Genomic DNA, 24,279 nt, shown 5'->3' with positions numbered 1-24,279 from the left:
GTCTAAACCATTGGCAACAAAAGTGAGTACACCCCTAAGTGGAAATGTCCAAATTGGGCACAGTTAGCAATTTTCCCTCCCCGGGGTCATGTGACTCGTTAGTGTTACAAGGTCTCAGGTGTGAATGGGGAGCAGGTGTGTTAAAGTTGGTGTTATCGCTCTCACACTCTCTCATATTGGTAACTGGAAGTTCAACATGGCACCTCATGGCAAAGAACTCTCTGAGGATCTGAAAAAAAGAATTGTTGCTCTACATAAAGATGGCCTTGGCTATAAGAAGATTGCCAAGACCCTGAAACTGAGCTGCAGCACAGTAGGAAGACCATACAGCGGTTTCACAGTACAGGTTCCACTCAGAACAGGCCTCGCCATGGTCGACCAAAGAAGTTGAGTGCACGTGCTTAGCATCATATCTAGAGGTTGTCTTTGGGAAATAGACATATGAGTGCTGCCAGCATTGCTGCAGAGGTTGAAGGGGTGGGGGGTCAGCTTGTAAGTGCTCAGACCATACGCCGCACACTGAATCAAATTGGTCTGCATGGCTGTCGTCCCAGAAGGAAGCCTCTTCTAAAGATGATCCACAAGAAAGTCTGCAAACAGTTTGCTGAAGACAAGCAGACTAAGGACATGGATTACTGGAACCATGTTCTGTGGTCCGATGAGACCAAGATAAACTTATTTGGTTCAGATGGTGTCAAGCGTGTGTGGCGGCAACCAGGTGAGGAGTACAAAGACAAGTGTGTCTTGCCTACAGTCAAGAATGGTGGTGGGAGTGTCATGGTCTGGGCCTGCATGAGTGCTGCCGGCACTGGTAAGCTACAGTTCATTGAGGGAACCATGAATGCCAACATGTACTGTGACATACTGAAGCAGCGCATGATCCCCTCCCTTCGGAGACTGGGCCGCAGGGCAGTATTCCAACATGATAACGACCCCAAACACACCTCCAAGATGACCACTGCCTTGCTAAAGAAGCTGAGGGGAAAGGTGATGGACTCGCCAAGCATGTCTCCAGACCTAAATCCTATTGAGCATCTGTGGGGCATCCTCAAATGGAAGGTGGGGGAGCGCAAGGTCTCTAACACCCACCATCTCTGTGATGTCGTCATGGAGGAGTGGAAGAGGACTCCAGTGGCAACCTGTGAAGCTCTGGTGAACTCCATGCCCAAGAGGGTTAAGGCAGTGCTGGAAAATAATGGTGGCCACACCAAATATTGACACTTTGTGCCCAATTTGGACATTTCCATTTAAGGGTGTACTCACTTTTGTTGCTAATGGTTTAGACATTAATGGCTGTGTGTTGAGTTATTTTGAGGGGACAGCAAATTTACACTGTTATACAGGCTGTACACTCAATACTTTACATTGTAGCAAAGTGTCATTTCTTCAGTGTTGTCACATGAAAAGATATGATAAAATATTTACAAAAATGTGAGGGGTGTACTCACTTTTGTGAGATACTGTATATAAGAGACAAAAGCAAAATTGATACTTGACTATTAATCAAGTGAATATTGATAATAACTATGTAATATAGCTTAATGCAGTTTTTAACTAATAATTATAATTTATGACGTGTGCACAGTTAATCATTTCATATTATTTCATAGTATTTTTATCATTAAAACTTTTAAATCCCCAAACATTTGATTGCAACCACAATTTTTTTTCTTTATTTAATTTGTCAACCGGTTTCAATTTTTTAAAGTTGTGTAAAGCTCAAGCCTTTGGTTGCTTTAGTTGGGAGTTTCGTAAGCCTGTTTTCAAAAACTAGGTTTTCCGCCTGTAATTTATGGAAAATGTTTGTCACTCTATGCTTCCCATTTGCAAGCATTTTAGTTGATGGATAATTTTCAATCCCCTTTAATATAACAAACAGAACTAGACAGGTGAGCCCTTTGTTGTCCATTTTATTTGCTTTCATTCTTACTTCATTACCTGTCAAAATGAGAAAAAATAGAGATATTCTATTGGGCAATTTGCTTAGAATACATAAGATCTATATGTTTTCCCTTCTAAAGGAATTCAAACTATTTTATGAAGTCCCTAATTCACAACTTAAAAATGGAAAATTAAATATCAATTTGCCATTTGTCCTAAGATAAAATTGATATCTATCTATCTATTTAACCCATATATTCAGCCAACATCATAAACATACTTTTGTTTTCATTTGGCAAAATCTTTTGAATTCATTTTTTAAATTACATTTTTAATATATTAAAGAAATATATCATAGCATCTTGGGAATCTAAAAATATTTATTGGTTAAAAAGAAGCAAGGTTATTAAGGTTAATATTGTGCCTATAGTGCTTTATATTATTCAGTCTCTTCCAATCTCTATTACTCATACATATTTATATATTTGGTATAAAAATAGTAGAATAAAAAGGAAAACTCTATTCAAACCCAAATACAGATGGGGATTTTCATTTATAATGCTGTTTAGCATTTAAAGTCTTCATTTCAAAGCTTTAAAAATAATATATTAGGTGTTACTTATGTCAATTTTGAGAGGGGCCTGGAATCTAACTCCCTCACTTCCCATTGACTTACATTATAAACTGAGTTTCAATTTACAACGGTTTCGATTTACAACCATTCCTTCTGGAACCTAACCCCGGTGTTAAATGAGGGCTACCTGTATATGATTATTCTCAATAGAGTATATAACACTGGTCATCTATTGATTTGTCTGGTATGTCTAGAATTCAACATCTTATCATAAATTTAAATTTTAAAATGTGGGAAAAATGTAAGGTTATAACCATCTAATTTGGCATTGTTCTGAGACAATCCTGAATTCTCACCAGAAAAATATTTAATATTGAAATAACGCGCCTTAAGATTACTACGTTTTTATGTGTGCTAACCCAACTGCTTTAAAACTAAATTGGAAAACCTGATGTGCAAAATACATATTTTACATTCCTATGTTCTTCACATAAATTACTTTTTATTACAAAATATATATTTCTATGTATATATCTGATTCTGTTCATGTAAAATACATATCTATACCCATATATCTTTCAACATGCTCTCTATGATACCATTTTGTAGCATTTAAAAGGATGTTAAAATGTTTTTTTCTTTAAACTCCTTGTTGGGGTGCAAGTGCTTAGATCTCAACAAACTTCTGATGTAAGCACTTGTGATCAGATCATGGGGTACTGCCTACACTGCTAGGCATGCCCCCAGTCCGATTCTTGCTTGCATCAAAGGGGGAGGCTGCAGGACGCCATTAAGGTAGGATGTTCCATGTCATCCTTCCTAAACTTAGGACGACATGGAATGTCCTAATGGCGTGAAGGGGTTAAAGTCATTATGTGTCAACAATTAAAGGGACATGAAACCCAACATTTTTGTTTCATGATTAAGAGCATGATTAAGAAAGAGCATACAATTTTTATCAAGTTTCCAATGTAAACTCGTGCACGATTTCCCCATAGGAATCAACGGGGGAGAGCCGGCTGAAAAAAAACCTAACACCTGCAAAAAAACAGCTTAAAGCTCCTAACGCAGCCCCATTGATTCCTATGGGGAAACACATTTTATGTCTAAACATCCCTAATCTTACACTTATTAACCCCTAATCTGCCGCCCCCGACATCGCCGACACCTACATTATAATATTAACCCCAATCTGCCGCTCCGGACCCCGCCGCCACTTACAGTATAGTTATTAACCCGTAATCTGCTGCCCCCAACATCGCAGAACCCTACATTATATTTATTAACCCCTAATCTGTCACCCCCAATGTCGCTGCAACCTAACTACATTTATTAACCCCTAATCTGCCGCCCCCAACGTCGCTGCCACTATATTAAATGTATTAACCCCTAAACCTAAGTCTAACCCTAAACCTAACCCCCCAATTTAAATATAATTTAAATATATCTAAATAAATATTCCTATCATTAACTAAATTATTCCTATTTAAAACTAAATACTTACCTATAAAATAAACCTTAAGCTAGCAACAATATACCTAACAGGCAAGTTTGTATTTATTTTAACTAGGTACAATAGTTACTAAATAGTTATTAACTATTTAATAGCTACCTAGTTAAAATAAATTCAAATTTACCTGTAAAAACAGAATTTATGTTTACCTGATAAATTTCTTTCTCCAACGGTGTGTCCGGTCCACGGCGTCATCCTTACTTGTGGGATATTCTCTTCCCCAACAGGAAATGGCAAAGAGCCCAGCAAAGCTGGTCACATGATCCCTCCTAGGCTCCGCCTACCCCAGTCATTCGACCGACGTTAAGGAGGAATATTTGCATAGGAGAAACCATATGGTACCGTGGTGACTGTAGTTAAAGAAAATAAAATATCAGACCTGATTAAAAAAAAAAACCAGGGCGGGCCGTGGGCCGGGCACACCGTTGGAGAAAGAAATTTATCAGGTAAACATAAATTCTGTTTTCTCCAACATAGGTGTGTCCGGTCCACGGCGTCATCCTTACTTGTGGGAACCAATACCAAAGCTTTAGGACACGGATGAAGGGAGGGAGCAAATCAGGTCACCTAAATGGAAGGCACCACGGCTTGCAAAACCTTTCTCCCAAAAATAGCCTCAGAAGAAGCAAAAGTATCAAACTTGTAAAATTTGGTAAAAGTGTGCAGTGAAGACCAAGTCGCTGCCCTACATATCTGATCAACAAAAGCCTCGTTCTTGAAGGCCCATGTGGAAGCCACAGCCCTAGTGGAATGAGCTGTGATTCTTTCGGGAGGCTGCCGTCCGGCAGTCTCGTAAGCCAATCTGATGATGCTTTTAATCCAAAAGGAGAGAGAGGTAGAAGTTGCTTTTTGACCTCTCCTTTTACCTGAATAAACAACAAACAAGGAAGGTGTTTGTCTAAAATCCTTTGTAGCATCTAAATAGAATTTCAGAGCGCGAACAACATCCAAATTGTGCAACAAACGTTCCTTCTTTGAAACTGGTTTTGGACACAGAGAAGGTACGATAATCTCCTGGTTAATGTTTTTGTTAGAAACAACTTTTGGAAGAAAACCAGGTTTAGTACGTAAAACCACCTTATCTGCATGGAACACCAGATAAGGAGGAGAACACTGCAGAGCAGATAATTCTGAGACTCTTCTAGCAGAAGAAATCGCAACCAAAAACAAAACTTTCCAAGATAATAACTTAATATCAACGGAATGTAAGGGTTCAAACGGAACCCCCTGAAGAACTGAAAGAACTAAATTGAGACTCCAAGGAGGAGTCAAAGGTTTGTAAACAGGCTTGATTCTAACCAGAGCCTGAACAAAGGCTTGAACATCTGGCACAGCTGCCAGCTTTTTGTGAAGTAATACCGACAAGGCAGAAATCTGTCCCTTCAGGGAACTTGCAGATAATCCTTTATCCAATCCTTCTTGAAGGAAGGATAGAATCCTAGGAATCTTAACCTTGTCCCAAGGGAATCCTTTAGATTCACACCAACAGATATATTTTTTCCAAATTTTGTGGTAAATCTTTCTAGTCACAGGCTTTCTGGCCTGAACAAGAGTATCGATAACAGAATCTGAGAATCCTCGCTTCGATAAAATCAAGCGTTCAATCTCCAAGCAGTCAGCTGGAGTGAAACCAGATTCGGATGTTCGAACGGACCCTGAACAAGAAGGTCTCGTCTCAAAGGTAGCTTCCAAGGTGGAGCCGATGACATATTCACCAGATCTGCATACCAAGTCCTGCGTGGCCACGCAGGAGCTATCAAGATCACCGACGCCCTCTCCTGCTTGATCCTGGCTATCAGCCTGGGGATGAGAGGAAATGGCGGGAACACATAAGCTAGTTTGAAGGTCCAAGGTGCTACTAGTGCATCCACTAGAGCCGCCTTGGGATCCCTGGATCTGGCCCCGTAGCAAGGAACTTTGAAGTTCTGACGAGAGGCCATCAGATCCATGTCTGGAATGCCCCACAGGTGAGTGACTTGGGCAAAGATTTCCGGATGGAGTTCCCACTCCCCCGGATGCAATGTCTGCCGACTCAGAAAATCCGCTTCCCAATTTTCCACTCCTGGGATGTGGATAGCAGACAGGTGGCAGGAGTGAGACTCCGCCCAAAGAATAATTTTGGTTACTTCTTCCATCGCTAGGGAACTCCTTGTTCCCCCCTGATGGTTGATGTACGCAACAGTCGTCATGTTGTCTGATTGAAACCGTATGAACCTGGTCCTCGCAAGCTGGGGCCAGGCCTGGAGAGCATTGAATATCGCTCTCAGTTCCAGAATATTTATCGGTAGAAGAGATTCTTCCCGAGACCAAAGACCCTGAGCTTTCAGGGATCCCCAGACCGCGCCCCAGCCTATCAGACTGGCGTCGGTCGTGACAATGACCCACTCTGGTCTGTGGAACATCATCCCTTGAGACAGATTGTCCAGGGACAGCCACCAACGGAGTGAGTCTCTGGTTCTCTGATTTACTTGTATCTTCGGAGACAAGTCTGTATAGTCCCCATTCCACTGACTGAGCATGCACAGTTGTAATGGTCTTAGATGAATACGCGCAAAAGGAACTATGTCCATCGCCGCCACCATCAACCCGATCACTTCCATGCACTGAGCTATGGAAGGAAGAGGAACGGAATGAAGTATCCGACAAGAGTCCAGAAGCTTTGTTTTTCTGGCCTCTGTTAGAAAGATCCTCATTTCTAAGGAGTCTATAATTGTTCCCAAGAAGGGAACCCTTGTTGACGGGGATAGAGAACTCTTTTCCACGTTCACTTTCCAGCCGTGAGATCTGAGAAAGGCCAGGACAATGTCCGTGTGAGCCTTTGCTTGAGGAAGGGACGACGCTTGAATCAGAATGTCGTCCAGGTAAGGTACTACTGCAATGCCCCTTGGTCTTAGCACCGCTAGAAGGGACCCTAGTACCTTTGTGAAAATCCTTGGAGCAGTGGCTAATCCGAAAGGAAGCGCCACGAACTGGTAATGTTTGTCCAGGAATGCAAACCTTAGGAACCGATGATGTTCCTTGTGGATAGGAATATGTAGATACGCATCCTTTAAATCCACCGTGGTCATGAATTGACCTTCCTGGATGGAAGGAAGGATAGTTCGAATGGTTTCCATCTTGAACGATGGGACCTTGAGAAATTTGTTTAAGATCTTGAGATCTAGGATTGGTCTGAACGTTCCCTCTTTTTTGGGAACTATGAACAGATTGGAGTAGAACCCCATCCCTTGTTCTCTTAATGGAACAGGATGAATCACTCCCATTTTTAACAGGTCTTCTACACAATGTAAGAACGCTTGTCTTTTTATGTGGTCTGAAGACAACTGCGACCTGTGGAACCTCCCCCTTGGGGGAAGTCCCTTGAATTCCAGAAGATAACCCTGGGAGACTATTTCTAGCGCCCAAGGATCCAGAACATCTCTTGCCCAAGCCTGAGCGAAGAGAGAGAGTCTGCCCCCCACCAGATCCGGTCCCGGATCGGGGGCCAATATTTCATGCTGTCTTGGTAGCAGTGGCAGGTTTCTTGGCCTGCTTTCCCTTGTTCCAGCCTTGCATTGGTCTCCAAGCTGGCTTGGTCTGAGAAGTATTACCCTCTTGCTTAGAGGACGTAGTACCTTGGGCTGGTCCGTTTTTACGAAAGGGACGAAAATTAGGTCTATTTTTTGCCTTGAAAGGCCGATCCTGAGGAAGGGCGTGGCCCTTACCCCCAGTGATATCAGAGATAATCTCTTTCAAGTCAGGACCAAACAACGTTTTCCCCTTGAAAGGAATGTTTAGTAGCTTGTTCTTGGAAGACGCATCAGCCGACCAAGATTTCAACCAAAGCGCTCTGCGCGCCACAATAGCAAACCCAGAGTTCTTAGCCGCTAACTTAGCCAATTGCAAAGAGGCGTCTAGAGTGAAAGAATTAGCCAATTTTAGAGCATTGATTCTGTCCATAATCTCCTCATAAGGAGGAGAGTCACTATCGAGCACCTTAAGCAGTTCATCAAACCAGAAATATGCGGCAGTAGTGACAGGGACAATGCATGAAATGGGTTGTAGAAGGTAACCCTGCTGAACAAACATCTTTTTAAGCAAACCTTCTAATTTTTTATCCATAGGATCTTTGAAAGCACAACTATCCTCTATGGGAATAGTGGTGCGTTTGTTTAAAGTAGAAACCGCTCCCTCGACCTTGGGGACTGACTGCCATAAGTCCTTTCTGGGGTCGACCATAGGAAACAATTTTTTAAATATGGGGGGAGGGACGAAAGGAATACCGGGCCTTTCCCATTCTTTATTAACAATGTCCGCCACCCGCTTGGGTATAGGAAAAGCTTCTGGGAGCCCCGGCACCTCTAGGAACTTGTCCATTTTACATAGTTTCTCTGGGATGACTAAATTTTCACAATCATCCAGAGTGGATAATACCTCCTTAAGCAAAATGCGGAGATGTTCCAATTTAAATTTAAATGTAATCACATCAGATTCAGCCTGCTGAGAAATGTTCCCTAAATCAGTAATTTCTCCCTCAGACAAAACCTCCCTGGCCCCCTCAGATTGGGTTAGGGGCCCTTCAGAGATATTAATATCAGCGTCGTCATGCTCTTCAGTAACTAAAACAGAGCAGCCACGCTTACGCTGACAAGGGTTCATTTTGGCTAAAATGTTTTTGACAGAATTATCCATTACAGCCGTTAATTGTTGCATAGTAAGGAGTATTGGCGCGCTAGATGTACTAGGGGCCTCCTGAGTGGGCAAGACTCGTGTAGACGAAGGAGGGAATGATGCAGTACCATGCTTACTCCCCTCACTTGAGGAATCATCTTGGGCATCATTGTCATTATCACATAAATCACATTTATTTAAATGAATAGGAATTCTGGCTTCCCCACATTCAGAACACAGTCTATCTGGTAGTTCAGACATGTTAAACAGGCATAAACTTGATCAGAAAGTACAAAAAACGTTTTAAAATAAAACCGTTACTGTCACTTTAAATTTTAAACTGAACACACTTTATTACTGCAATTGCGAAAAAACATGAAGGAATTGTTCAAAATTCACCAAATTTTCACCACAGCGTCTTAAAGCCTTGAAAATATTGCACACCAATTTTGGAAGCTTTAACCCTTAAAATAACGGAACCGGAGCCGTTTTAAGCTTTAAACCCCTTTACAGTCCCTGGTATCTGCTTTGCTGAGACCCAACCAAACCCAAAGGGGAATACGATACCAAATGACGCCTTCAGATGTCTTTTATAAGTATCAGAGCTCCTCTCACATGCGACTGCATGCCATGCCTCTCAAAAACAAGTGCGCAACACCGGCGCGAAAATGAGACTCTGCCTATGCTTTGGGAAAGCCCCTAAAGAATAAGGTGTCTAAAACAGTGCCTGCCGATATTATTATATCAAAATACCCAGATAAAATGATTCCTCAAGGCTAAATATGTGTTAATAATCAATCGATTTAGCCCAGAAAAAGTCTACAGTTTAAATAAGCCCTTGTGAAGCCCTTATTTACAATCGTAATAAACATGGCTTACCGGATCCCATAGGGAAAATGACAGCTTCCAGCATTACATCGTCTTGTTAGAATGTGTCATACCTCAAGCAGCAAGGGACTGCAAACTGTTCCCCCAACTGAAGTTAATTGCTCTCAACAGTCCTGTGTGGAACAGCCATGGATTTTAGTTACGGTTGCTAAAATCATTTTCCTCATACAAACAGAATTCTTCATCTCTTTTCTGTTTCTGAGTAAATAGTACGTACCAGCACTATTTGAAAATAACAAACTCTTGATTGAATAATGAAAAACTACAGTTAAACACTAAAAAACTCTAAGCCATCTCCGTGGAGATGTTGCCTGTACAACGGCAAAGAGAATGACTGGGGTAGGCGGAGCCTAGGAGGGATCATGTGACCAGCTTTGCTGGGCTCTTTGCCATTTCCTGTTGGGGAAGAGAATATCCCACAAGTAAGGATGACGCCGTGGACCGGACACACCTATGTTGGAGAAATAAATCCTAACCTAAGTTACAATTACACCTAACACTACACTATAATTAAATTAATTACCTAATTAAATACAATTAAATACAATTTAGAAAAATTATCTAAAGTACGGAAAAAAATTTTTTTACTGAAAATAATAAAATAATTCCAAGTTTTTTAAACTAATTACACCTAATCTAATCCCCCTAATAAAATAAAAATGCCCCCCAAAATAATAAAAAGCCCTACCCTATACAAAATTACAAATAGCCCTTAAAAGGGCCTTTTGCAGGGCATTGCCCCAAAGTAATCAGCTCTTTTACCTGTAAAAAAAAGTACAGTACCCCCCCAACATTAAAACCCACCCACCACCCACACACCCAACCCTACTCTAAAACCCACCCAATACCCCCTTAATAAAACCTAACACTAACCCCTTGAAGATCACCCTACCTTGAGAAGTCTTCACCCAACCGGGCCGAAGTCCTCAACGAAGCCGGGCGAAGTGGTCCTCCAGACGGGCAGAAGTCTTCATCGAAGCCGGGAAGAAGAGGTCCTCCAGACGGGCAGGTCTTCATCCAGGCGGCATCTTCTAGCTTCATCCATCCGGCGCGGAGCGGCTCCATCTTCAAGACATCCGACCCGGAGCATCCTCTTCAAACGAAGTCCAACTGAAGAATGAAGGTTCCTTTAAATTATGTCATCCAAGATGGCATCCCTTGAATTCCGATTGGCTGATAGAATTCTATCAGCCAATCAGAATTAAGGTAGAAAAAATCCTATTGGCTGATACAATCAGCCAATAGGATTGAGCTTGCATTCTATTGGCTGATCCAATCAGCCAATAGAATGCCAGCTCAATCCTATTGGCTGATCCAATCAGCCAATAGGATTGAACTACCTTAATTCCGATTGGCAGAGGCATTCATTATGGATTGTAAAGGAGCTAGGCTGCAGCTGGGGAGACCAGAGAGGACAGAGTTGCAGTAATCAAGGTGGGAAAGGAGGAGAGAGTGGATTAAAATCTTAGTTGTGTCTTGTGTAAGGAAATGTCTAATTTTAGAGATGTTTGTAAGGTGGAAGCGGCAGGATTTAGCCATGGACTGAATGGGAGGAGTGAAAGAAAGACCTGAGTCAAATGTGACCCCAAGACATTAGGCATACAGGGTAGGGGTAATGATGGAGTTGTCAACAGTTATAGAGAGATGGAGAGATTTTGGAAGAAGGGGGGAAAATAAAGAGCTAGTTTTGAAGAGATTTAGATTAAGGTAGTAAGAGGACATCCAGGAAGAGATATGAGAAAAACAGTAAGTGACACGGGTTAGCAAGGAAGGAGATAGGTCTGGTGCAGAGAGGTAGATTTGGGTGTCGTCGGCATACAAATGATATTGAAACCCATGGAACTTTATTATGGAACCTAATGATGACGTGTAGATTGAGAAGAGAAGGGCACCAGAGAAGGCTACACTAAAGGTATGGTTAGACAGGTAGGAAGAGAACCACGAGAGGGCTGTGTCACAAATGCCAAAGGATTGGAGGGTTTGGAGCAAAAGAGGGTGGTCAACAGTATCAAAGGCTGTAGACAGATCAAGGAGGATAAACAGAGAGAAGTGGCCTTTGTATTTTGCTGTAAATAGGTCATTGGTAACCTTAACGCTGTCTCTGTGGAGTGATGGGGGCAAAATCCGGAATGCAGTGGGTCACGGAGGGAGTTTAATGTTTTTAAATTTTAATAAAAATTTGGTATAAGATGTTGGAACCTATAATGTGTAAAATAAATAATTAAAGGGAATTGAAACCCAAACATTTTTTAAAAGTTTCCAATTTAATTCTACTATCAAATGTATTTTGTTCCCATGGTATTCTTTGCTGAAGCGATAACTAGGTAGGTAACTGGAGCATTACATAGCAAGAAATAGTGCTGTCATCTAGTGCTCTTACAAATAGATAACATTATTGCAAAACTGCTCTAGACATGTGCACGCCCCTTAGCTTACATCCCTGTATTTCAACAAAACATACCAAGAGAACAAAGAAAATATGATAATAGAAGTAATTTAGAATGTTGTTGTAAATTTGCATCTGAATTATGATTAAAAAAAAATGTTGCTAATCCTCTCCCTTTAACCCTGTTTATGCTACAGTGAACACCAATTCAGAGCACCATTTTCAAAGAGATAGGTTATATATTTCTTATCATGACATCCCTTATCCTTTGGCTACAACAGAGACTTACAATGATTTGCTATGAAATCTATTACACCACTTTCTGGCAATAGATGGAGTTACATTTAAAGAAATGTGCATTTTACTTTGTTACTTCTAAAATAGATAGATATAGGTTTATATAAATATATATATTGTCTGGTGAGGAACTAGTTAAGGTGTAACAGGGAGAAGCAGATGAGACAGCCACATGTTTGGAGTCTCCAAGGAAAACAAACACGAATAGAAAAGCAATCACAAAATAGCAGGCGCCAAGATTTCTCTCCTACAATGGAGCAGCATCAGAAGCTGTGCGTGTTCTTGGCAAACCAATCTATAAATTGATTGTAATATACGATGTGCTGCATTACATTGTACGTGATGCCGCAGCTTCAAGTACCTCTGATCCATCAGCATCTTGCTGATAATAGCATATCTCCATCTGCTTCTGAAATTAATTAACCTCTTTTTTGCCAGAGGGAACTATAGCACATAGAAAGACTGTCCAATCCCCTTGCAAAAACAAAAGGCTTTGCAATTAATAGCCCAGTATTACTATAGACCTCTAGCTAAAACATAATATTAGTGGATTATATTAAAATGTAAAACACAATAAATGTGAATATCGTTTCCCTTTTTTTCAGTAGCATTTTTAAATATTAAAACAAGGTGACTCTGTGTATAATGTATGATCATTTTCTCTGTTGCTCTTCCTCTGTGCATAGTGATATATGATGAATGAGATTTCTAGCCCACTATAACTTACCACCTTGTGTATAGTGCATCAATAAAAGAGAATATTACAAGATGCCGGTAAAGTGATCATCTCTATACTCCTCTCTTCAAATTTAGTGTTGTTGTATAGTTGATACTTTTTCTCATTGTAGAACAATCACATATATTCATCCTTACATCACAATAAAAAGATGCAGTATATAAATTAGACATGTGCGTTTTATTTCGGACGAATTTAGTTTTTGGACGGATTTTGGCCGATTCGGAGATTCAAATACATCCGAATTTCCGAATCGGCACCATAACTAAAATTCCAAAAAAATTCCAAAAATGAATAAATCGGTTTACGAATTTTCGGATCCATTCTTTATTCATATTCGGACTTTTTCATTGTTCTAATCTAAACCACAGTTCCCTGACATCGCAGACACTAAGTCACTAAATAATCCTATTAACCCCTAAACCGCCGTTCCCTGACATCACCAACACTAACTAAATCTATTAACCCCTAAACCACTGTTCCAAAACATCGCCAAAACTAACTAGTTCCCTGACACAAACTAAACCTATTAACCCCTAACCTGCAGTTCCCAAACATCGCCAACACTAACTAAACCTATTAACCCCTAAACCACTGTTCCCAAACATCGCCAAAACTAACTAGTTCCCCGACACAAACTAAACCTATTAACCCCTAAACCGCATTTCACAAACATCGCCGACACTAACTAAACCTATTAACCCCTAAACCGCAGTTCCCCCGACACTAACTAAACCTATAAACCCCTAAATCGCAGTTCCCAAACATTGCAGACACTAACTAAACCTCTTAACCCCTAAACCGCTGTACACCCACATCGCCAACACTAACTAAACCTATCAACCCCTAAACTGCCGGCCCCCATATTGCAACAACCTAAATTAAACTATATTAACCCCTAAACCTAACACCCCCTAACTTTAACATAATTAAATTAGACCTAAATTAAAGTTACAATTATTAACTAAAAACAAACTTACTTGTGTAATAAAAATAAAACCTAAGCTAGCTACAATATAACTATTTACTAACTACCTAGTTAAAATAAATACAAACTTACCTGTGAAATAAAAATAAAACCTAAGCTTACACTAAAACCTAACATTACAAAAATAAAAAACCTAACATTGCAAAAAAAAAAAAAAACTACAATTACAAAAATATTGAACACTACAATTACAAAAAATAAAAAACTACCATTATAAAAAATAACAAACGAAATCATCCAAAATAATAAAAATTATTCCTATGCCCTACAGTTAACAGATCTATTGCAAAAAAATAAAAACAAGCACCTCCTAACATTACAAACCCCCATCCCCCAAATCCACAAAATAAAAAAAAACTAACTAAAAAAAAACTAAATTACTCATTGCCCTGAAAACGGCATTTGTATGGGCATTGCCCTTAAAAGGGCATTCAGCTCTTTTACTGCCCTTAAAAGGGCATTGAGCTTGTTTTTGGCCCATTAAAAGCCTTAATCTAAAAAAAAAAAAAAAAACAACCTAACACTAACCCCAAAATCGGTACTCACAATTGCTGAAGTCCGGCGAAAGGTCTTCATCCCAGCGGCGAACAATCTTCATCCAGGTGGCTCCATCTTCATCCATCACGGGACCGGCGTCTTCTTCATCCGGTCCGATGTGGAGGTCCTCTTCATGCTATCGTCCGCCACACACTGAGGATTCAATGCAAGTTACCCCTTTTATAAAATCAGCCAATAGGAATTAGAGCTGCTTAAATCATATTGGCTGATTTGAAAAGAACAGCCAATAGGATTTAAGCAGCTCTCATTCCCATTGGCTGATTCAAATCAGCCAATAGGAATGAGAGCTGCCTAAATCCTATTTATTTTTATATTTAAATCAGCCAATAGGATTTAAGCAGCTCTAATTCCTACTGGCTGATTTAAATTTTTCAGCCAATAGGAATGCAACGGTACCCCAATATAAAAGGGGTACCTTGTATTGAATCCTCAGTGTGCGGCGGATGATCGCATGAAGAGGATCTCCACGTCGGACTGATGGACCTCTGCCAATGTGCAACGACCACTCCGCAGGGATGAAGAAGATGCTGGTCCCGTGATGGATGAAGATAGAGCCACCTGGATGAAGATGATTCGCGCCGATTTTGGTGTAGGTGTTAGGTTTTTTTGTTTGTTTTTTGGGGTGTTTTTTGTTTAGATTAGGGCTTTTAATGGGCCGAAAAAGAGCTGAATGCCCTTTTAAGGGCAGTAAAAGAGCAATGCCCATACAAATGCCCTTTTCAGCGCAATGGGTAGAGTAGGTTTTTTTTTCAGTTAGGTTTTTTTTATTTCGTTGGTTTGGGGGGTGGGGGTTTGTAATGTTAGGGGGTGTTTGTTGTATTTTTTTTTTAGCAAAAGAGCTGTTTAACTTTAGGACAATGCCCTAGAAAAGGCCCTTTTAAGGGCTATTAGTAGTTTATTATAGATTAGGGTTTTTTTTTATTTTGGGGTGGTTTTAGAATAGGAATAATTTTTATTATTTTTGATAATTTAGTTTGTTATTTTTTGTAATCTGATTTTTTTTATTTTTGGTTTTTTTTTTATTTTTAGAATAGGCATTTTTTATTTTTAATGGGCCGAAAAAGAGCTGAATGCCCTTTAAAGGGCAATGTCCATACAAATGCCCTTTCGGGGCAATGGGTAGATTAGGTTTATTTTTATTTTGTGGGTTTGTAATGTTAGGGGGTGTTTGTTTTTATTTTTTTGTAAAAGAGCTGTTAACTTTAGGGCAATGCCCTACAAAAGGCCCTTTTAAGGGCCCTACAAATGGCCCTTTTAAGGGCCCTTTGTAGTTTATTATAGATTAGTTTGTTTGTTTTTATTTTGGGGTGGGTTTTTTGGGGGGGTTTTAAACGGGGTATTAGAATAGGAATAATTTTTATTGTTTTGGATAATTTCGTTTGTTATTTTTGTAATGGTAGTTTTTTTTATTTTTTGTCATTTTAATGTTTCTTATTTTTTGTCATTGTAGTTTTAATTTTTTTGTAATGTTAGGTTTTTTATTTTTGTAATGTTAGGTTTTTTTATTTTTGTAATGTTAGGTTTTATTAGTGTAAGTTTAGGTTTTATTTTTATTTCACAGGTAAGTTTGTATTTATTTTAACTAGGTAGTTAGTAAATAGTTATATTGTAGCTAGCTTAGGTTTTATTTTTATTTCACAGGTAAATTTGTATTTATTTTTAAATAGGTAGTTAGTTAATAATTTAATTTAGGTTTATTTTAATTATGTTAAAGTTAGGGGGTGTTAGGTTTAGGGGTTAATATAGTTTAATTTAGGTTGTTGCGATGTGAGGGCGGTGGTTTAGGGGTTAATAGGTTTAGTTGGTGTATGCAATTTGTGGAACTGTGGTTTAGGGGTTAATAGGTTTAGTTAGTGTTGGCGATGTTTGGGAATGACAGTTTAGGGGTTAATAGGTTTAGTTAGTATTTGCGAAGTTTGGGAACTGCGGTTTAGGGGTTAATAGGTTGTTAGTGTTGGCGATGTTTGGGAAAGGCAGTTTAGAGGTAAATAGGTTTATTTCGTAACGGCGATGTCGGGGAACTGCGGTTTAGGGGTTATTAGGTTTAGTTAGTGTTGGTGATGTTTGGGAATGGCGGTTTAGGGGTTAATAGGTTTATTTAGTGTTTAGTTAGTGTCGGCGATGTCAGGGAACGGCGGTTTAAGGGTTAATAGTTTTATTTAGTGTCAGTGATGTGGGGGGGTGCGGTTTAGGGGTTAATAGGTTTAGGTAGTGTTGGCGATGTGGGGGGGATGGTGGTTTAGCGGTTAATAGCTTTATTTAGTGTCGTGATGTGGGTGGTGGTGGTGGCTGCGGTTTTAGATAATTTTGTTTCGGCAATCGTTGGCAAATTAGTTATGTTAAATTAAATTGTTTTTTCGGATCCATTCTTTATTCATATGCATTATTCTATTCTAAACTTCAGAATAGAATAATGCATATGAATAAAGAATGGATCCGAAAAAACAAATGGATCCAAAAAAACAATTTAACTTAACATAACTAATTTGCCTAAAATTTTTTATTGATTTTTGTTGAAATAATAGTGAAATAGATACAACAACTGTACGAGACATTCGTACATCAAGTATAAGTATATCAATTATCATAGCATGTACGTAATCAATGCAGACATAAAGTAAATTTCAATGAAAAGTGAGTCGGTGTCCTAACAGGACATAGGCTATCATCAAGAGGGGGGGGGGGAGGGGAGGGGAGGAGGAAAAGGAAAAAGGGTAGGAGGGTATACTAAAATGGCTTCAAGAGGGGGGTTAGTACAGATTTGTAAGGGTGAGGTCCGATCTACCGCTCGTGTGGTTAGGGATGTACTGCCATTTAGGTGTCGAAGGTGGGGAGCCAGAGAGTATCAAATCTGATTTTACAATCGGCCCAGATCAGTTCAAAGAAATCAGTCCTACCCGAGGCGTAGTAGATACTCTTCTCCATAGAGTACATATATGCCATGGTGGATAAAATATCCGACCAGGCTGGGGGGAAGGATCTTTTCCAAGATCTCGCTATATTAAGTTTAACTGCTGATAGAAGGTAGATACAAAGTGCACTATAATGTTTGGGTAATTTACAAACACCTAAGTGAAACAGGGCCGTCTCGGGAGTTCTGGGTAGGTTAATACCAAAACTGGTTAGTGTGGAGAAACATTTGTTCCAGAGAGGTTTAAGTCTGGGACAACTCCACCAGATGTGGATCATATCTCCTATGTGCGGGCAGTCTCTCCAACAAGTGGGGGAGGCCTCTGGAAAGATTTTCGCAAGCCTAGCTGGGACATAATACCAGTGTGTGAGCACTTTAATGTAGGTTTCAAGGATGGTGATGCAATGAAGGGTTTTCTTTGTGAAAAGGAGCGTGCGTTGCCACTCTAAAGAGGGTTTCGTAAAGTCTAACTTCCGTTCCCATTTCAGGATATGCTGGGCTTTGTCAACTGGGGCAGCGCCTTCCATAAGGGAGTAGTGTAAGGACATTGGTTTGCCCAATCTGAGCCCCTGTTGCCATCTAGCTTCCCAGATGGTAAGCTGTCGAGATAGAGATGGTTTGAAACCCCACCTAAATAAGAAACTAGTAACTCTGGAGTATTCAAATTTCATATACAAAGGCATAGATGGAGTTATACTGAGTTGGGTGTAGGGGGAAAAAGTTGTATGTGGCGGGGTTGACCATAGGTCTCCCACCTTCATAATACCCAGCCGAGCCCAAGCTTTCGGGTGGGAGTCCGGTAGACCGGACAGAAGGCCAGTTACGGAGGTAATTGGGGAAGGATGAGGGGCTACCTTGGGGTTATGCCTTAGACGGTCCCAGGCAGCTAGGCATTCCTTTATAATCGGGTTAGAGGCGCCCAGGTTCCTTCTGCAATGGGGTGGCGTCCATATTAGGTCTCTCAACGTAAGGTTATATGGTAGGGAGGCTTGCTCGATAGACCTCCATTTGCTGTCTGAGTCCTTGACACCCCATTGAGAGATATGAGTGAGCATAGCGGCATCCGCATACCTAAAAATAGAGGGAGAAGCAACCCCGCCGTGTATTTTAGGGTATTGCAGGACATTATGAGCAACTCTAGGAGGTTTACCCTGCCAAATGTATTTGGTGCAGGCGCTCTGGAACTGAACTAAAAGAGTTCTAGGGACTCTTAATGGTAGACAGCGGAGGGCATATGTGAGTTTAGGGAGATAGCTCATTTTTAGAGCTGTTATGCGTCCTAACCAGGATACACATTTGAAGTTCCAGCGTGTGGGCAGGGACCTTAGTTCTGTCAAAAGTGGTTTGAGGTTATCTTCTAGAATTTGGGGTAGAGAATTGGATAATTTAACACCGAGATGGGATACGTACTTATGGCTGGGGATAAACTTATATTTATTTCATAAGTTTTTGGAGACCTCCTCTGGGAACCCAGAGGTGAATAATTCGGATTTCGAGTGATTTAATTTATAGTATGACAAAGAACTAAATGTCTCTAGGAGGGACAAGAGTCTCGGTATCTCACGTAAGGGTCTGGAAAAGAATAAGGTAGTATCATCTGCAAATAGGGCTACTTTATGGACCGTACTGTGTAGGGTGATTCCCGAGATCTCGTTATCTGTCCTGATAGCCGCGGCCAGAGGCTCCATGGCCAGTGCGAACAAAATTGGGCAAAGGGGGCAACCCTGACGGGTGCCATTAGATATAGGAAAGGGAGTGGGGTCAAACCCCATTCCTCTCACTACAGCCACTGGGGAGGAATATAAGGCTTTGATTGCTAGAATAATACGCGTTGGGAACTGGAAGTTCTCTAAGACCCGCCAGAGATATTCCCATCTGACGCGGTCGAAGGCCTTCTCGGCATCCAGGGAGAGCACCGCAAGTGGTCTATTCAGTCTCTTGGCCTCTAGGAGTATGTTGAGGAGCCTCCTGGTGTTATCTGGGCCTTCTCTCCCTGGTATGAACCCGACCTGGTCTGGGTCAATCAATGTTGGGAGCAATTTTGCTAGCCTATTAGCCAGTATTTTGGCATATATCTTAACGTCGGTATTGATGAGTGAAATGAGCCGGTAGCTAGCGCAAAGGGTAGGATCTTTATTGGGTTTGGGAATGGTGATGATGGAGGCCTCAAGGAATTCCCTGTCGAATTTCCCTGTGGACATAGCCTTGTTGAAAAATCTGGTAAGCATAGGGACGAGTTCTGTTAGGTATGTCTTGTAGAAAATGGCTGTGAAGCCATCCGGTCCAGGGGCTTTAAGAGATTTTAGTTTTTTAATAACCAATTTAACCTCCTGGCTAGTAATCGGGGAGTCAATGCACTCTTTATGGCAGTCATCGAGGGTGGGAAGCTCGAGGGAGTGAAGAAAGGAATCTATGTTTTCCGAGGGGGCTCTCTCTATTGCCGCTGTATTGCCTAAATTGTAACGTTCAGAATAGAACTGATGGAACTGTTGGCCAATCTGGGAAGGAAGTCGGACTGAACGGCCGCCCTGTTTGATTTCATGAATACGAGTGGCACCTGTACGCTGTCTGATTTTATTGGCTAGTAAAGAGTCTGCTTTATTGCCCTTGGAGTATAGGAGGTGTTTCAGCAGAAGGAGATTGGATTGAGTTTTACGGAATTCTAATTGGCAAATGTGCCGCCTAAGCTCTTCCACCTCAGTTTTGTGGGTTACCGAATCAGGGGTCCGCCTTTGGGTTTCTAGTACCCGCAGTCTGCTATGTGCTTGAGAGAGGGAAAGGCCTGCCTGTCTCCTGAGATGAGCCTGCTTACGGATGAAAAGGCCTCGTAGGGTAGCCTTAAATGCCCCCCATATAGTATTCTCGCTAACATCTGGGGTATCATTGGTCTGGAGGGTGAAGCAAATCTCTTTCCTAATCTCTTCTCTAAACGGGACATCTGAAAGGAGATGATGTGGCAGTCTCCAAGGGGCTCTGGTTTTAGTAGTATGGCTGGAGTCAATGTCTAAGGTTATAAGGTCGTGATCTGACCACGGGGTAAGGTGGATATTTACGGCGCGGACCAGATCTAGGTCAGTTGAGTGGCAGAAAAAGTAATCAAGCCTAGAGTGTGTAGAGTGAGTGTGGGAAAAGTGGGTGAAATCTTTATCCAGAGGATGTAGTGACCTCCAAATGTCAAAATACGTGAACTGGCAAATGAGTTCCCGGAACCTACGACTGGTGGGGTCGTGGTTGGAGGGGAGTCTCTTAGAGGGGCCTGTTTTCCTATCCATCCTCTCATCCCATACCATGTTCAGGTCACCAGCAAGGATAACTCTGCCTTGTTTATCCTTTTCCACATGGAGAAGGACCTTCCTGAGGTATCTGGGTTGAAGTGAGTTTGGGAGATAGACCGAAACAAGGGTGTATGTGACATGATCTAAATTACATATAAGGATGAGATATCTAGCCTGAGGATCTCTGAAAATGAAGAGGGGCTCGTAAGCTACTCTTTTGTGTATTAGGACGGCCACTCCTCTGGCCTTCTTTGTGAAGGAAGCCGCCTCAAATACTGGGAAGTCCTTGGAGATGTGGGGGGGGGGAGTCCGCTAGGAGGTGCGTCTCTTGAAGGAAGGCTATGTCCGCTCCGTGGTGGCGGAGGGAACGTGATAGGAGGCATCTCTTGCCTACAGTGTTGAGGCCTCTGACATTATGTGTGAGGAATCTAAGGGAGGCCATTTAGGATTCCTGAGGGGGGGGAGGGGGGAGGAGAGAAGGGTAGGGTCAAAGGTTGGTTGAAGTAGGGGTTGAAGGATGAGGGATAGCAAGTGGAAGTAGTCCACCTATGTGGGGCCCTAGGATGGGCACCAGAAATTGGGGGGGGGAGTTAACCGTGTCTAAAAGACAAAGGGACTAGTGCAAGTAGCCCCACTCAATTGCAAGGAAAACACATAATAGCAGATTAACCATATATATCAACTTAAACTCTAACTTAAATTAGTTACAACAAATATTGAGAATGGGAACAAATCACAGTACATGAACCAGGCAGTGGTATTGAAATGCATACCGACAATCTCAAGTGGGTGAGGCTTGAGTCCTCAGGGTGTGGTCAAGGGGGGTTCGGTTTTGACCGCTTTGGTCTCTGTTCTTTGACAGACCATTCAGGGGCTGTGACCCTTAATCTGGATCGAGACTCTTGTTGGTTGCTGGGGGCAGCTTGGAGTCCCCAATTAGCTAGTAGAGTGCCTCCCATAGAAGGTGAAGAGATTGTGTGGGTTTGATTGTCCTTAGTCACAATCAGCTTGGTGGGGAATCCCCACCTATATTTGATCCCTGCTTTCCTCAGCTGAGTAGTAATTGGAGCATAGAGCTTTCGGTGTTGTAAGGTATGTGAGGAGAGGTCGGGTAAGAGTTGGATGTCTTTGAGATTATCAGGCAAAGTAGGTCTGTTGTATGCTGCCTGCATCAACCGGTCTTTGAAGGTAAAATAGTGAAAGCAGACGACCACATCTCTCGGCCTGTCTGATGAGACCGAACGTGGCCGAAGAGCCCTGTGGGCCCTCTCCATAGCATGCATGTTGCCCTCCAGGGGTCCTAGGTATGCGGTGAACAAAGCTGTTAGGAATTCCTGCAGATCTCCTGTGTTTTCCGTCTCAGGTATGCCTCTAAATCTTATGTTGTTCCTCCTAGCTCTGTCTTCCACATCCGCCAGCTTCAGCTCCAGCTGGGATATTTGTTCGGCTAGATTTTCTGCGTAGGCCAGAAGGTTTGAATTATCTGTAGCCAGATCGTCTTGTTGCCGCTCGAGGGAGTCAACCCTATCTCCTATTTCTTGAATTTCCTTTTTAAGTTCGGCCGAACTTCTCTGGATCTCAGTAGTGAAAGATTTAGTCTGAGCTGCGAGGAGTTTCTGGAGAATACTTTCGGTGATGTAGTGGTTGAGATGTGCAACAGACTGAGAACTTGATTGCGAACCCTCATCTTGAGAATCTGGGTCGCTAATGTCCTTGCTCACAGAGGGAGGTTTCTTGCACGGCTGAGAGAAATGGTCTAGGACAGTCTGCTTCGAGGCCGCTTGGGTCTTGGTGTTTTTTCTAGCTGAGTGTGACATGATTGATGGTGGAAAAAGGCCAAGGATTATGTCGGTATGATGGACACAAGGCCCACCCTGACCACGTATCCACGGAGAGGTCGTTGAGACCCTGGGCTAAACTTAGAGAGAAAGCAAGGTTATAAGGTTGTAAGAGCGGGGCTCGCACTGTCCTCATGAGGAATGACACCTAGCACATAATACTACACCACAGCAATGTTGACGACTCCAAAGAGCCCCCACACACCTCGGGGAGGGGGATACGACCAATAGGAAGGGAAAAGGGGGAGCGGAGGAGGCGCGGGGGGGTCAATGCAGCCCGTCCCGTGTAGTGGGACCTACAACACTAACACCAGGACACAGAGAACAATAAGTATACACAGCAGTACGCTTTAAAGTTTAGATCAGCTCTAGGTAGCAAAGGCCCTGATATACCCTATAGACAAAGTACAGAAAGGATGGTAAGAGATATATATTGATATTAGGTCAGTACTGGGAATTATAGGCCCTGCGGGTGGTTATTGTAACTTGGGAAGTGTACCAGACTTATGTAAGGGGGAGTCTTAGGCGGATATACCTAAGAAGTGTATTTATCAGTTTAGTGTCTATGACCTCAGGGCGGTGTTGATCCAGGCCAATGACCAGTAAGGGACTCTAATAAACTGTAAAGCAATCAGTAATAGACTGTGGACCTCGGGATAACTCCAATTGCTCAAAGAGGGGCACAGGCCTGGGAAATAAATACTAGGGGGCAGTTGTTGGTGGAGCTGTACTGGGAACCTGTAGGAAAGAAAAAATGTGTTAGCAAGCAGAATTAAATGAAACACTCCACTTTGGCACAAGGCTCAAAGACAATGTTGCTGACGCAGCAGCTTTAGGCATACAGTTAGAAAAATAGATCTGTGCGAGAAACCAAGTTAAGTTCTTTATATGTCTGCCCAGGAGCAGTCCAAAGTGAATGCATAGGGAAATGTCCACTTCGGTGCTGTAGGATGTCTCCACTATATACAGTTAAAGCACTGCCATGTATTTCCTCACTGTCAGTGAGGCACAGATTCTGTTTCTTTGTATTATATATTAGAGACTGTAAATACTATATTGGCTGGGTCCAGCCCGCTGCTATAATGTGCAATGAGGTCCCCTAAGTGAGTATTGGGCAAGGCTGGCTGCTCACTTAAGTCTAAACAGACTTGCTGGGGAGCAGAATCTAATGGAAACTTGCGTGGGTCTATATTAAAGTTGAAGCGGTATGTGTCCAGAGTCTGAGGATTGGGCTTACAGACTTAGCAGAACAAGACCCCCTTAGTAATATGTAGAAAAGTACCTGTATCGTGGGTCACACAGTGGCCTGAGGTCCAGCGTGATCTCTAAGCTGAAGGGCCTGCAGGGTTTCTACTGAGTCTAGATAAAACTTTGGAGGAGCTCTGTGGTATGGCGACTGGTCTGTTCGGCAGTTAGCTCCGCCCCCAATTTTTTTTTTAACTAATGAAAACGAAACTAAACAAAATTTTTTGCGTCGCGCATGTCTAATATAAATATTTTAGGTGTAAAGAAGTAGGTTATAATATGTGCATATCATTGAAAGTCAGTATATCTTAATAGATGTAGCAACATTGCAAGTCTATCAAAGCAATGTTTCCAGTATCCTATATAATAAAAGGCCAGGTATGTTTGTCAGATGCAGTCATGCGCAGTAGAGACTGGGCAAGGACAAACATACCTGGCCTTGAGCAGCAGAGAGGATGAGCACCGTATTGGGGGCCTGGCCGAACAGGAGAGCTGTGAGGGGGCGTGGCCAGGGTGTGGTCGTGTGTGCATGTGAAGGG

Source organism: Bombina bombina, chromosome 9 (genome assembly GCF_027579735.1).
Source record: "Bombina bombina isolate aBomBom1 chromosome 9, aBomBom1.pri, whole genome shotgun sequence".
Lineage (NCBI taxonomy): Eukaryota > Metazoa > Chordata > Amphibia > Anura > Bombinatoridae > Bombina > Bombina bombina.
Note: the sequence above shows the minus strand (reverse complement) of the source record.